We start from the raw sequence: 15,856 nt of genomic DNA, 5'->3' as shown, positions 1-15,856 counted from the left end.
GACACGTCTGTAAACCGTGCCGCTCTCCCCAGCACGGTCCGAACCTTGCGCCCCCCGCCGTTCCCAGCCCGCTCGACGCCGTCCAGGTGCTAGGGCTTTACCTAAAGTCCCAAAAAACCGGAGTGTTAGGCGGCAGAAGTCGTTTAGCCTAATCCCCGTACAGGTTGTCTATGACTCCAAATGAGCATAGATTATTTTTAATCTCGTGTCTGTTCTGTTTCCAAGCGTATTCTCTGAGAAACAGTACAATTAAATTCGAGAACCGTTAATTCTTATTCAACAATGTCTCCACATCACTAAAATATTGGCAAGGCTTTGTAAGATTGAAAGTTATTTTAAAATATCCTTGCGCAAATTAGGTGATCCATATGTGACAAATAGATAAATGTGAATTCATGCATCGTAGTTTTTTCACTCAAAATAAGCAAGTCATAACCGATCCAGGAACCGATTTTTTTTAGATCTTTCACAGTGTTATTCTTGAATGCGTTCCGTTTAACCGACAAGTACCAAATTATGTTTTAATAGTTTGACGCTCCTTCGGTATATGTGTCAGTTCAGGCTGTTTTGACTCTATATGAATTAGGAAGGGTAACGGGTCTGGTGCTTGATTCTGTAAAGGGTGTCACATACATCGTTCCTACATATGAACATTACTCATTGTCAAATAAAATTATATGTAGCGTTGCCACCCTAATCTATTTATCACTATTTCTAGTGACTTTTTTTATAATGACTGAACACAAAATTATTAAATCAGCACATAAATCACTAGATTACTGAAGAAAATCACTAAATCAACCCAAATCATAATTTTCTGAAAACGCATACCTATGAAAGGATAAGAAATCCAGCTCAGAAAAGTCGAAAATAGCAAACTACAAATCCCAAATCATAGGTTTCAGACACCACTCACCTATGAAAGACTAAGAAATCCAACTAAGAAAAGTCAAAAATAACAAAATACATATCCAAAATCATAAGTTTCACTCAACACACACCACCGAAAGTCTAAGAAACCTAGCTCATAAATGCCTGAAATAGAAAACTATTCATCCCAAAATATTGGTTTCATACAAAATTCACCTAGGAAATACTAGGAAACCTTAGCTCAGAAAAGCCTGAAGTAGCAAACTACACATCCCAAATCATAGGTTTCAAACAACACACATCAACGAAAGACGGGTGCTCGGGGAGAGCCTTTGAGAGTCTTTGGGTTCCTTGAGGGTCAGTGGTCCTTTGGGCGCTGGGGGGGCCCTTTGGGGACGGGGGGTGGGGCGTTGGGGTCCGGGGATGGCATTGGGGGGTCTGGGGTGGGCCTTGGGGGTGCCGGGAGGGGCTGGGGGGGCGGGGGGGACTGGGGGGGACGGGGGGAGGGCGTGGGGTACCCGTTGGGTCCTGGGGCACCGGTTGTGGGGGGGGGGGGGACGGGGGAGGGCCTTGGGGGGACGGGGTGGGCCTTTGGGGCGCCGGTGGCCCTTTGGGAGCTTGGGGGCCTTTGAGTGTCCGGGGGACAGTTGGGAGCCTGGGGGACATTTGGGGCCTGGGGATGGCCTTTGGGGGTCTGGGTGGGCCTTTGGGGGACCGGTGGAGGGCCTTTGGGAGTTTGGGGGGCTTTGAGGACCGGGGCTTCCTTCGGGGTTGGGGTAGGAGGATTGGAACCCTTTGGGGTTGGGTTAGAGGACCTCACAACACTGTTCAAATGAAACATGTGTATTATAACGACCACACTCAAATTCTCTTCTAAAATCTCTTCAAAAATCTTCTTTTAAAATGTCTCTATCTGTTTCGCCGAAATAGTTCCATAACCTGTCTAAAACGGTTTCGCCCAAATAATCCCTAAACGTAAATTCAGCGTGTTCCTTTGTTATTGACATCTCTGCGCTAACGCATTTCAAATTAATATGAAACATTTTAGCGCGCTAAAACAATTCATCGATAATATGTTTCTTGTATAATTGTTTCAATTTCATTTTTTTATTAATATCCTTTGGAGTTCGACCAGTATAACTGTTCCCGAGTCAAAGACATTAATGACTTGGATCTATTGATGGAGAAATGTTTCTAGGCGAAAATTTTTAAAGTCTGACAGATGATGTCATTGATTGATTGATCTGTCAAGAAAGGGGAAATTAATTTGTTGTTTCTAAGGGGAATTATTGTTTCACGATAGGTGAATTGAGGTCGACAGCACAGGTGTTCTGACTCGTGACTACACCACGTGGTTTATGGTTTTCTCAGTGAGAAAGTTACTTTTTTTTCAAATTCTCACTGACAAAAACCATAAAAACATACAAAAATGTGAGAAAGTTCCTTTTTTTCAAATTCTCACTTGAAAAACCATAAAACATACATAAATGTGACAAAATTCATGGTTTTTCAAGTGAGAAAATTCCTGTTTTTTCATTCTCACTGAGAAAACCATAAACCACGTGGTCATGTTCGGATCAATAGGGTCACTTCTACTACTCCCATTGAAACAATTCCAGTGTTTGGCCGGATGAAATTTTCAAACCCAGAATACCATTTCAGGTAGCTGCTCATGAAAAAACCCCTTCGCCAGCAGCAGTTTATATGACAGTTCTCACCGTTGCACCAAGCCACCTGAAGCCGAAACAACTAGGCACACTCCTCCTCATCCCAATCTATTCAAAGCCTCCCTCTTTACACCCCCTCAGGAACTTCCCTTTTCCCTTAATTCTTTCCTTACGATATCGTGCCACCCCAACCGAGGTTGGCCAAAAAGGGCTTCGGCAATCTGTCATCTTTCATCTGAAGAATGTGCCCTAGCCATTGCAACCTTTCTCTCATTATAGCCCTAGAAAGGGGGATTGAACCATACTTTACGCACAGCCTACTGTTTGAAATATGGTCAGTAAGTCGTATACCCAAAACAATCCGTGGACAATTTCTCTGGAAAAAAGGAAATCTCCCTTCATTTTTTGGAGCGTCCAGGCTTCAGAACCATACTCGACCACTGTTCATCACTGTAGCTTCCAATATTCTAATCTTCGTTCGCAGGCTTATTTTCCTGTTCCTCCGAAAAAATTTCAACCGTGAAACAACACCCTGGGCCTTGGCTATTCTATTTTAACATCTTCACTACACCCATCATCTTTATTAATAATACTACCTAGTTATGTGAAGCTGTCCACTTGATTGCTCTTTACCTTAACCAACGTCACCTTCTAATTTTCACTTATTCTTAGCCTTATCCATTTAGTCTTCTTAACATTAATTTTCAAACCTATTCTTGCACATTGAAGTCGAAAAGCCTGTAAAAGTTCGTTTATTTTGCTAAACACTTTCATCTAGGATGCTTAAATCACCAGCATAATCTAAGTCCAGGAAAGTTCTACTTACTCTTGAAAATCACCCTTGCATAATAAGGGTTCCTATTGCAGTCCTGACATTAACATGCAACTCAGGATGGTGCCCCTAGCTTTAGCAGTCTCAATATCTGGGTGAGTAACTACTTTTAGTACAAACAAAAAAAGTCAAAATATTTTTTTTTTCAAGAAATTTTTAAAGCAAATTCGAAGATTATGATATAAAAAATTTCACATAGGCCACACTAAAACAATAACTAAGTAAGCATATTATTAAGTTTCTATTATTTCATTGCAGCGGAGGTAGCAGATATGCTGTCAAAGACTCTTATGATTACGGCATGATCCGGCAAGCTTATTGCTTAGCAATAAGATGGGAATAAAAGTTTATAGATAGAGTAGGCAATGACGTATTTAAGGGGAGGACGGGGGGCCTTTTCCCCCTATAAATTATTCAGAATTTTCTTCAAAGAACTTATTTTCTCACTGGCAGCAGTTCTTTTGATTTCTTGGATAATTCATTTGAAAGCGGGGGGGGGGGTTAAAAAATTTCAATTTCATAGATCTTACTCTGTTTTATGCATATATTAAGATTATCAAATAGTTCATGGTAACGAACTGTAATTAAGGAGTGACTCGGCGAAACTCTAATAGAAACTCTAAAAAACGGAATTTTGGTAACAATAGATACATCAAAAGAATTAGGCTCTTATCTTGACTCCAAATATATATATATATATATATATAAATAATAAAGTTTAATGTCCCCATCAAAAGCCACGAGCCTGTAAAATGTGGAGAGACTAGCCCCCTTCACACGCCTCTTTCTTCCCCAAAAGTCACCCAATCAAAACTTTGAGATAGCCATTTTGTTCAGCATAGTTATAATCATGCCTCTGGGGATGACATGCCCCCCAGACTCTCGGGAAAGGGATGTAAGCTGTAGAATTCGCCCACTGTTTACATATACTATTTGTTATTTGGATGTATACTAATGTTTTTTGGAAGGGGGGGGGGGTGAATTGTCTGCACGGGGCAGGATTTTCGGAGAAAATTTCAATCGAGAGTAATTTATGGCATGATTTCAAAAACGATCAGAAATTGAACAAAATGTTTTTTATTAAATAAAAATGGAAGTCTTTCTTCAGATGAATGTAGGCTATTGAGGATTTTCCAGGCGGAATTCTCCGAGGAAATTTCTCGGGGGGGGGGGGTCAATTTTCAGTGAGGATTGAATTGAACACGGGAGGCACTATCCATTGAGACATTTTTGGTGGGGTGATTTCCCCAAGGAGGGGAGAGGCTGATTTTCTGACATTATTTGAAAACCGATCAGAAATTAAATTTAAAAAAAATCCAAATAAAAGTAAGGAGCAATATTAAAACTTGAAACGAAAGAAATTATCCCATATTAGGTGGGATGCCTCCTCCTCAATACCTTGTTCTTTACGCTAAGGTTACGACTCCTGAGACACAAGGGTCGTTTAATTAGAATAAGAAACCTTTATTGTTTAAAGTACTAAAAATCTTAAGCGTGAAGAGTGAGGGATTGAGGAGGGGCAGTTTCCCTCATATATGGATAATTTCTTTTCGCCTTATGTTATAATGTTGCTCCTTACTTTCAGTTGAAAAAATTAGTTTTTCTTTTCATTTATTAACTTTTTAGATGTATCTCACGTCATTTGTCACTCAACCATAGTTTGTCATTCCCTTGTTCATTCCACTCCTGTGCTGTAGCTTCCAGGGCATTTCATTGCATTTTTTTTTTTTTTTTTTTTTTTTTTTTTTTTTTTTTAATCTTTGATCAAGGATTATCAATTTCGTTTTTCAAGTGACTCAGTATGTAAACTTCAGCTTGGATCAATAATTCTGAGCTACGAATCAAACAGTTCGTGGTAACGAACTGTAAGTAAGGAGCGACCCGGCTCAATGGTAACCGAAACTCTAAAAAACGGTATTTTGATACAAATAATAGTACATCAAAAGAATCAGATTTTAATGCTGATTTCAAATATATAAGTTATCATCAAAAGTTAGGCGCCTGAGAAAATTTGGCTGGTTTTTGAAAAAAGGGGGAAAGACCCCCTAAAAGTTATAGAACGTTAATGAAAATCACATCATAATATTTCGCGTATCAGAGAACCCTACTGTAGAGGTTTCAAGCTCTCGTCTACAAAAATGTGGAATTTTGCATTTTTTGCCAAAAGAAAGATCACGGGTGCGTGTTTATTTGTTTGTTTGTTTGTTTTTTTTCCAGGGGTGATCGCATCGACCCAGTTGTCCTAGAATATCGTGGGAGGGCTCAATGGGATGGAAATTAAAAGTTCTAGTGCCCTTTTTAAGTGACCAAAAAAATGGAGGGCAACTAGGCCCCCTCCCACGCTAATTTTTTTCCCAAAGTCACCTGATCAAAATTTTGAGATAGCCATTTTGTTCAGCATGTTCAAAAATATTATAAATATGTCTTTTAGGATGACTTAATCCCCCGAAGTTCCCGGGGGAGGGCTAAAAGTTATGAACTTTACCCACTGTTAACATATAGTATTGGTTATTTGGAAGTATACAGACGTTTTCAGGGGAGATTTTTCCTGGTAGTGGGGGAGGGGGGTCGGGGGTTATGTGGGAGGATCTTTCCATCAAGGAAGTTTTCATGGGGGAAGGGACATTGCTATGAAGGGGACGCCGGACTTCTCAGCATTATTTAAAAAAAGATCAGAAATTTTATATAAAAAAACAAGTATTTCAACTGCAACAGCAGCAACATCGAAACTTTAAACGAACAGAAAATATTACATGTATGATTGGGTTCACCCCGTAGTCAATGCCTCGCTCTTTAAGCCAAAGATTTTTTAGTACTTTCATAAGAGCTATTTATTCTAATTAACGGCCTTTGTGATTAAGCGGTCCTTTTTAAAGAATTGGAACAAAATTCGAACTTTCGCTTAAAGAGCAAGGTATTGACTAGGGGACGAACCCCATACTAAACGTATTAAAAATATATGAATATAGAAGTTCGTTACGTAAGTTAATTCGTAAGTTACGTATATTCATTACTAATAAAAACGTTCGTAAATAAAATTAAACAAGTTTCGAGAAAGCCATTTAACTAAATAAAAGTAAATTAATATGAAAATTTTGTTTTAATTATTCATGTACGGTGAGCCAAGATCAAAACCTGTATTTACTCAAAAACGTTCAAAATTAAATTTTTTATTGTTTTAAAAAAAAGTTGTGAGACAGAGTCAAACTTTTGCGTAAAGAGCGAGGCCTTGAAGAGGGGACAGTCCCTATCATATACGGAATAATTTCTGTTCGTTTTAAGTTTTAATGTCGCTCCTTACTTTCAGTTTAAAAAACTTGTTTTTTTTATTTAATATTTACAAGAAGCCGGGTTTGAAAGTATATTCTTGAAGTCTTGCAACCAAATCCATATTTCGCTTATTTTATTTATTGATCATCGTTCAACTTTTGCGGAAAAACAAAAAATAAATAAAATAGATCAAACCAATGCAAAAGCAGTAGATTTGAAAAGAGAATAACATAGTTAAGGTCAAAAAGAGATTTAACTTTCCTGGTTTAAATTGGGCCGATTTGGTGAAACTACGAGAATACTAATATTGACAAATTTTGCATTTTACCAAATCCGTTCCAGAAAATTCGATTGGATTTTGGAAAGAAGCGAGGATTAAGATGGAAATTTCGTGCAAAATTCAACCAAATTCTTATAGTATATATTTTTTGTTATTTTTCCTTTTGTTAGTAGCACACCCTAGCAAGCGACGCTCTTTGTGTGCTACCGATTGATTCTGTTTCTGTTTTTTGGTTGTTTTTTTTTATAATAAATTGCTATTACTCTCTCTTTCTCTCATGGTCACCGTGCTGAAATCATTAAGATATTTAAAACTTGATCTACAGGAGTTAGAGTAAATTTAGAAGATCATACCATAATCGATAGAAAAGAAAGAAAAATTACAAGTAGGACTTCAAAACTTACGCGGATATATTATAATTATTATTATTTATGACTGTTAGTCAAATAACCTAAACGAAATTGCTTTGTCCTCTGTTTCGTTTTAGGATTTGGTCACCATAGTTACTTTCCTTTTACATAAGCATTTTAGGAAATTACTTAGTGTTTGCATAATCAAATTAATCTAGAAATAACCTGACCTCTCGTGCCTGCACGTGCTTAGGATTTATTGTCTAGTGGGGGTAGGGGTAGCAAGTTTCTAGAAAATTAGATAATCTCTTTTGTCCTTTAAAAACCAAAAAAAAGCTGTGGTAAATGTTGCCACTTATTTGCCACACTTATACTCTTATATATATATATATATATATATATATATATATATATATATATATATATATATATATATATATATATATATATATATATATATATATATATACACACTTATCCACACTTATATATATATATATATATATACATATATATATATATATATATATATATATATATATATATATATATATATATATATATATAGACCCCGGCGCCGCGACGATGAGGGAACACCGGCGGCGGCGGGGCCAAAATAGCACGCCGCTGCCGCGCCACCGGTAAGATGTCGGTGGCGCGCTGCCGGTGCGATCAATGTTGACCGCAAATATTAATTTTTTCATCAGTCTTTCTCAAATCACACCTTAAATTTACAACAGATTCGAGCCTATTCATGAGTTCAAAAATTCACAAGTCGATGGCTGGAAACTGGTCTTCTTCATTATTCATCAAGAGAAGTAGAAATCTGGTAGAAACGAAATGGCTGTGGCGTTTCAGAACCCTGCATAATACAATTAGTTGAAGTATCTATTAGCTATGCATTCTTAACATAAATAATTATCAAAATTAGTTGTTTTTTTAATTGAGCATTACTGCATATAAAACTTCAAATACCGTATCACAAAATTCGTCAGTTATCTGGGTAAAAACTTTGAATATAACTTTGAACTTGGAAGCTTAATTTTTTCCTAATGCCCTTTTCCTATATCTGTTTTGTCACATTTAAAACAGTTGAAATGGGCGACTTTGATATTGATTGTTTTTTTTTGCTCTTTTGGATTCCTAAGAAGCCTTCTTGTATTAAAAACTGGTTTTTAATTACAATAAAAAAAAAATGCATTTTAAAGTTTTTTTGGCTTTTTTATAGAATATACGTCATGTAGGCTAAGGCTGAACTGCTGCTGTTTTTTATTGCTTTTGGCTGCTCTTTTGGATATTATTCATTTTTTATTTTGGGGATTCATTCCAAATTATAAACTGATAAATACCTAATATCAGTCAAATTATAAACTGTATCTAAAAGGAGTAAATTTATCAAATTGAAAAATGCATGATGAACACTTCACATGAGAACACTTCAATTACAATGACACAAAAAACACTTAATAGTTTATTGGCTATGAAGAAAAATGAAGTGCCAGCTATGTTCTTAGGTAAAAAATGAAAAGCTCATCCGTTTTAAGTGTAATTAAATGAAATAATATGCAGACTGAAGTAGCTCCAGGAAGATATTGAAATGTTCATCCTAGTTCGTCACTTTTAATCCAAGCAAAATGTTAGGACACTTAGTATCAGTTATTGAGTTTAAGCTTTGATTTCCAAATGCTCACAAGAATTACCAAATTTACGAAAGTCACAACAATAAGTCACCTGTGGTCAAAACACTTAGACTCCTCTTTAATCCCCACCCAGGCTCAAAGCTTCTGCTATCGTCATTTCCATAGAAATCTCCAAAGAGTTTCTTTTTAAAATAGCTTTCAAGCGTAGTTAGGGGTATTTAGACTTTTTTGCTTTTCTTCAAAGCTTTGAAAAAAGTATTATAATATTCCAAATGTTAATAATCCAGATGTATATATATATATATATATATATATATATATGGTACTGTTCTAAAATCCAGGACACATGCGAGAAGCAATAATGCTAACATCAGATAAAAACCTGTTAGTCTGCAATGATAAGAGATTTAATGAACATGAATGCTAAAATTACAATTTGGAATTGCCAAGGGCAGAAAAAAGAGGCAGATAAATTTTTCCAGGATAAGGGGTTGTTGTCACACTTCCAAAAAGGATCCTTCTCCTACGCGTTAAACATGGCCTAGTGTATCTAACATCTAACATCAGATTAAAATCGGTTAGTCTGCAATGATAAGTGATTGAATGAACATGGATGTTAAATTACAATTTGGGATTTGCCAAGGACAGAAAGAGGCAGTTAAACTTTTCCAGGATAAGGGGTTGTTGTCCAAAACAAAAAAGTGCGTCAATGGAAACACCATGACTTTATACTTGTGCGAGAAGGATCCTTTTTGGAAGTGTAACACTAGGCCATGTTTGACCTGGAAAAACTAGCCTCTAGCATTAAGGAGTGGGGGTGAAAATTTCAACCTCAGAGTGAAAATTTGGTTGACACATCCTCTACCTTTTCTAAAACCGCACTGTTCTTCTCTTAAAACTTTGTCTACGGTATCTCTCAGTCTAAAAAGTATCATATCACTAAGTAATTTGCAACCTACAGAGACCAGAATAATGCCTCGATAATTACCAAACTCACTTTTATCACCTTTCTTATAAACTGGCTTAATTAAGGTTTTCCTAAAATCGTTAGGTACTTCTCCTTTTTCAAAAATCATATTCATAATCTTCAGTAACTTATTTCTAACCTCAGAGCCACCATATTTAAGAAGCTCATTTACCACCCTGTCAGTACCTGGATCCTTATTAGTTTTTGATCAGGACAATTCTTTTGTCCTTCTCCTTCTATATGTTATGATGTTTTTTGGTTTATCTTCTTTATCTTCATTTTTGGTGTACTTGAAGTCATTGTAATAATTGTTAGCCTTCCTTTCGAGCTTAGCTTTCTGTTGGCTCTATTTAATTATTCGTGTTTGTTTATATTTTTATGAAATAAAATCTATATATCTGTCTATCTATCTAGTCCTTTTAGTACTGTCGCTAATTCTTCCTCACAAAACAAATCCTCAGTAGAAGTGACCCTAGTACTCCGGAACGAACTCCTTATAAGGGCATAGAATACTGACAGGGCACCAAATATGGGCATAGAGTCATTAGGGAGAACACGTGGTTAATGGGGTCAATGACCTAAATATCAACAACAACAACATCGACCTTGACATTCACTGAGAGCGTGCACTTACAACAACAACAACATCGACCTTGGAACACCTGTGCTGTCGACCTCAATTCACCTATCGTGAATCAATAATTTCCCTTAGAAGCAACAAATTAATTCCTCTTTCTTGACAGATCAATCAACCAATGACATCATATGTCAGACTTTAAAAGTTTTTGCCTAGAAACTATTCTCCAGGAATAGATCCAAGTCATTAATGACATTACCTCGGAAAAAACTCTTTTGGTCAAACTCCGAAGGATATTAATAACCAAAGGCCATGGAAACAATTCTCCAAGAAACATCTTAGCGATGAATTGTTTTAGCGCGGGAATCAGGTTTCTTATTAATTTGAAATGCATTAGCGCAGAGATTCCAAAAACAAAGGGAACACGCTGAATTACGTTTAGGGATTATTTGGGCGAAACTGTTTTAGACAGGTTATGGAACTATTTCGGCGAAACAGTTAGAGACATTTTAAAAGATGAATTTTGAAGAGATTTTAAAAGAGAATTTAATAGTGAAACTTTGTGGTTGTTATAATACACAAGTTTCATTTGAACAGTGCTGTGAGGTCCTCTAACCCAACCCCAAAGGGTTCCAATCCTCCTACCCCAACCCCAAAGGAAGCCCCCGGTCCTCAAAGGTCCCCCAAGCTCCCAAAGGGCCACCGGCGCCCCCAAAGGCCCACCCAGACCCTCAAAGGCCATCCCCGGGCCCCCCAAAGGCCCATCGAGCTCCCAAAGGACCAACGGGGTCCCAAAGGCCCTCCACCGGTCCCCAAATGTCCCCCAGGCCCCCAAGCGCCCCCCCGGACCCCCAAACGCCCTCCCTGTGCCCCAAAGGCCCTCCCTGTGCCCCAAAGGCCCTCCCCCGGCCCCCAAAGGTCCCCCGGACCAGAGAAGCGCCGCCGGGAGGCGCCATGGGCCGGGAAAGCGCCGCAGGATGTGCCGCAGGGATGCGCCGCGGGCCAGGAAAGCGCCGCAGGGAGGCAACGCAGGAAAGCGCCGCAGGAGGTGCCGCAGGGGTGCGCCGCAAAAAAAAAGTAAACTAAAAAGTAAAAATTTCGAAATGTTATCCCCAAAACGCCCTCCTCAGACCCCCAAAGGCCTTCCCCCGGTCCCCAAAGGTCCCCCCGAGCTCCCAAAGGACCACCGGCCCTCAAGGGACCCACAGACCCTCAAAGGCTCTCCCCGAACACCCGTCTTTCGTTGACGTGTGTTGTCTGAAACCTATGATTTGGGATGTGTAGTTTGCTACTTCAGGCTTTTCTGAGCTAAGGTATCCTAGTATTTCCTAGGTGAATGTTGTCTGAAACCAATAGTTTGGGATAAGTAGTTTGCTATTTCAGGCTTTCATGAGCTAGGTTTCTTAGCCTTTCGTTGGTGTGTGTTGACTGAAACTTATGATTTGGGATATGTAGTTTGCTACTTTTGACTTTTTTGAGTTGGTTTTCTTAGTCTTTCGTAGGTGTGTGGTGTCTGAAACCTATGATTTGGGATATGTAGTTTGCTATTTTCGACTTTTCTGAGCTGGATTTCTTAGTCTTTCATAGGTATCCGTTGTCAGAACATTATGATTTGGGATGTATAGTTTGCTATTTCATGCTTTTCTGAGCTAAGGTTTTCTAGTATTTCGTAGGTGAATGTTGTCTGAAACCAATAGTTTGGGATGAGTAGTTTGCTATTTTTGACTTTTCTGAGCTAGGTTTCTTAGTCTTTCGTTGGTGTGTGTTGACTGAAACCGATGATTTGAGATATGTAGTTTGCTATTTTTGACTTTTCTGAGCTGGATTTCTTAGTCTTTTCATAGGTGTGTGTTGTCTGAAACCTATGATTTGGGATGGGTGGATTGCTACTTTTGACTTTTCTGAGCTGGATTTCTTTGCCTTTCATAGGTGTTTGTTGTCTGAAACCTATAGTTTGGGATGACTAGTTTGCTATTTTTGACTTTTATGAGCTAGGTTTCTTAGTCGTTCGTAAGTGAGTGTTGTCTGAAACCTATGATTTGGGATCTGTAATTTTCTATTTCTGACTGTACATAACGAGATTTCTTAGTCTTTCGAAAGGGTGTGGTGGCTGACACATCGGAGTGGGGAGTGGGGGGTGGCTATTTTTTTGACTGGTCTGAGCGGGTGTTCTTAGAATTTCATAGGTGTGTTTTGACTGAAACCTATGATTTTGGATGGATAATTTGCTATTTTTGACTTTTCTGAGCTAGATTTCTTAGACTATCATATATGTGTCCTTTCAGAACGTTATTATTTGGGAGGTGTAGTTTGCTTTTTGGACTTTTCAGAGCTAGGATTCTTAGTCACTCATAGGTGTTTGTTGTCTGAAACTTCAAGTTTGGGATGAGTAGTTGGCTATTTCAGACTTTTCTGAGCTAAGGTTTCTTAGTATAACGTAGGTGAATGCAGTCTGAAACTTATGATTTGGGGTATGTAAATTACTATTTTGGGCTTTTCTGAGTTGGATTTCTTAGTCTTTTCATATGTGTATATTGTCTGAAAAATATGATTTGGGATTTGTTGTTTGCTATTTTAGGCTTTTCTGAGATAGGTTTATAAGACTTTCAAATGTATGTGTTGTCAGAAAATTATGATTTGGGATGTGTAGTTTGCTATTTCAGGCTTTTCTGAGCTAAAGTTTCCTAGTATTTCGTAGGTGAATTTTGTCTGAAACCAATACTTTGGGATGAGTAGTTTTCTATTTTTGACTTTTCTGAGCTAGGTTTCTTAGTCTTTTGTTGGGGTGTGTTGACTGAAAGCTATGATTTGGGATATGTAGTTTGCTATTTTTGGCTGTTCTGAGCTGGATTTCTTAGCCTTTCGTTGATGTGTGATGTCTGAAACCTATGATTTGGGATGTGTAGTTTGCTACTTTTGACATTTCTAAGCTGGATTTCTTAGCCTTTCATTTGTGAGTGTTGACTGAAACCTATATTTTGGGATGTGTATTTTGAGATTTTTGAGTTTTCTGAGCTAGGTTTCTTAGCCGTTCATAGGTGAGTGCTGTATGAAACCTATGATTCGGGATATGTAATTTGCTATTTCTGACTTTTCTAAACCGGATTTCTTAGTCTTTCGTAGGTGTGTGATGTCTGAAACCTATAATTTGGAGGTGTGTGGGTTGCTATTTTTTGACCTTTTTGAGCAGGATTTCATAGCAATTAGTAGGTGTGCCTTGACTGAAACCTATGATTTGGGATGGTTAATTTGCTATTTTTGACTTTTCGGAGCTAGATTTCTTAGCCTATCATATGTGTTTCCTTTCAGAAAATTATGATTTGGGAGGTATAGTTTTCTTTTTGGACTTTTCATAGCTAGGATTCTTAGTCAATCATAGGTGTTTGTTGTCTGAAACTCCGAGTTTGGGATGAGTAGTTGGCTATTTCAGACTTTTCTGAGCTAAGGTTTCTTAGTATTTCGTAGGTGAATACTTTCTGAAACTTATGATTTGGGATATAGTATTTCGTAGGTGAATGCTGTCTGAAACTTGTGATATAGGATATGTAAATTACTATTTCAGGCTTTTCTGAGTTGGATTTCTTAGTCTTTCATAGGTGTGTGATGTCTAAAACCTATGATTTGGGATGTGTAGTTTGCTATTTTTGACTTTTCGTAGCTAGTTTTCTCAGCCATTCATAGGTCTATGTTGTCAGAAAAAAATGATTTGGGATGTTTAGTTTGCTATTTCAGGCTTTTCTGAGCTAAGGTTTTCTAGTATTTCGTAGGTGAATGTTGTTTGAAACAAATAGTTTGGGATGAGTAGTTTGCTATTTTTGACCTTTCTGAGCTAGGTTTCTTAGTCTTTCGTTGGTGTGTGTTGACTGAAACCTATGATTTGGGATATATAGTTTGCTACTTTTGACTTTTCTGAACTGCATTTCTTAGCCTTTCATAGGTGTGTGTTGACTGAAACCTATGATTGGGATGAGTGGTTTGCTATTTTTGTCATTTCTGAGCTAGATTTCATAGCCTTTCATAGGTGTGTGTTGTCTGGAACTTATGATTTGGGGTGCATAGTTTGCTATTTGAACTTTTCAGAGATATGATTCTTAGTCCTTCATATGCGGTTGTTGTCTGAAACTTCTAGTTTGGGAGGAGTAGTTTCGCTATTTCAGGCTTTTCTGAGCTAAGGTTTCTTAGTCTTTCATAGGTGAATGATGTCTGAAACCTATGATTTGGGATCTGTAAATTTCTATTTCGGGCTGTTCTGAGTGGGATTTCTTAGTCTTTCATAGGTGTGTGTTGTCTGAAACCTATGATTTGGGATGGGTGGATTGCTACTTTTGACTTTTCTGATTTGAATTTCTAAGACTTTCATAGTTGTTTGTTTTCTGAAACATATAGTTTTGTATGACTAGTTTGCTATTTTTGACTTTTCTGAGCTAGGTTTCTTAGCCGTTCATAGGTGAGTGTTGTCTGAAACCTATGATTTGGGATATTTAAATTACTATTTCGGGCTTTTCTTATCTAGATTTCTTAGTCTTTATTTGGTGTGTGTTGTCTGAAACCTATGATTTGTGATGGATGGATTGCTACTTTCGAATTTTCTGAGCTGGATTTCATAGCCTTTCATAGGTGTTTTTTGTCCGAAACATAGAGTTTGGGATGCCTAGTTTGCTATTTTTGACTTTTTTGAGCTAGATTTCATAGCCTGTAATAGGTGTGTCATTTCAGAAAACTATGATGTGAGATATGTAAATGGCTATTTTGAGAGTTTCTGAGTTGGATTTCATAGTCTTTAACAGGTATTTGGTGTCTGAAACCTGTGTTTTTGCATGCATGGTTTACTGTTTTTTTACTTTTCTGAGATATATTTCAAAGCCAGTAATTGGTGATTTTTGACTGACACTTATGATTCGGTATGGTTAAATTTGTTATTAAAGGATTGTATTAGCTAGATGTCTTAGACGTTCATAGGTGTAGGTTGTCAGAAAATTATGATTTGGGATGTGTAGTTTGCTTTTTGAAATTTTCAGAGCTAGGATTCTTAGTCCATCATAGGTGTTTGTTGTCTGAAACCAATAGTTTGGGATGACTAGTTTGCTATTTCAGGCTTTTCTGAGCTAGATTTCTTAGCCATTCATAGGAGTGTGTTGTCTGAAACTTAGGATTTGGGATATGTAAATTATGTTTTCGGGCTTTTCTGAGTTGGAAACTTCTAAATTTTTCCACACACGAAAACTTACACATACACATGTCAAAACTTACACACACAAAAACTTAGACACACAAAAACTTACACACACACATACACAAAAACTTACACCCACACACAAAAACTTACACCCACACGCAAAAACTTACATGCACACACAAAAACTTACATGCACACACGAAAACTTACGCACACATACACACACA

Source organism: Artemia sp. Qi Xiang Cuo, chromosome 3 (assembly GCF_049724085.1).
Source record: "Artemia sp. Qi Xiang Cuo chromosome 3, ASM4972408v1, whole genome shotgun sequence".
Classification (NCBI taxonomy): domain Eukaryota; kingdom Metazoa; phylum Arthropoda; class Branchiopoda; order Anostraca; family Artemiidae; genus Artemia; species Artemia sp. Qi Xiang Cuo.
This window is presented reverse-complemented; position numbering follows the sequence as displayed.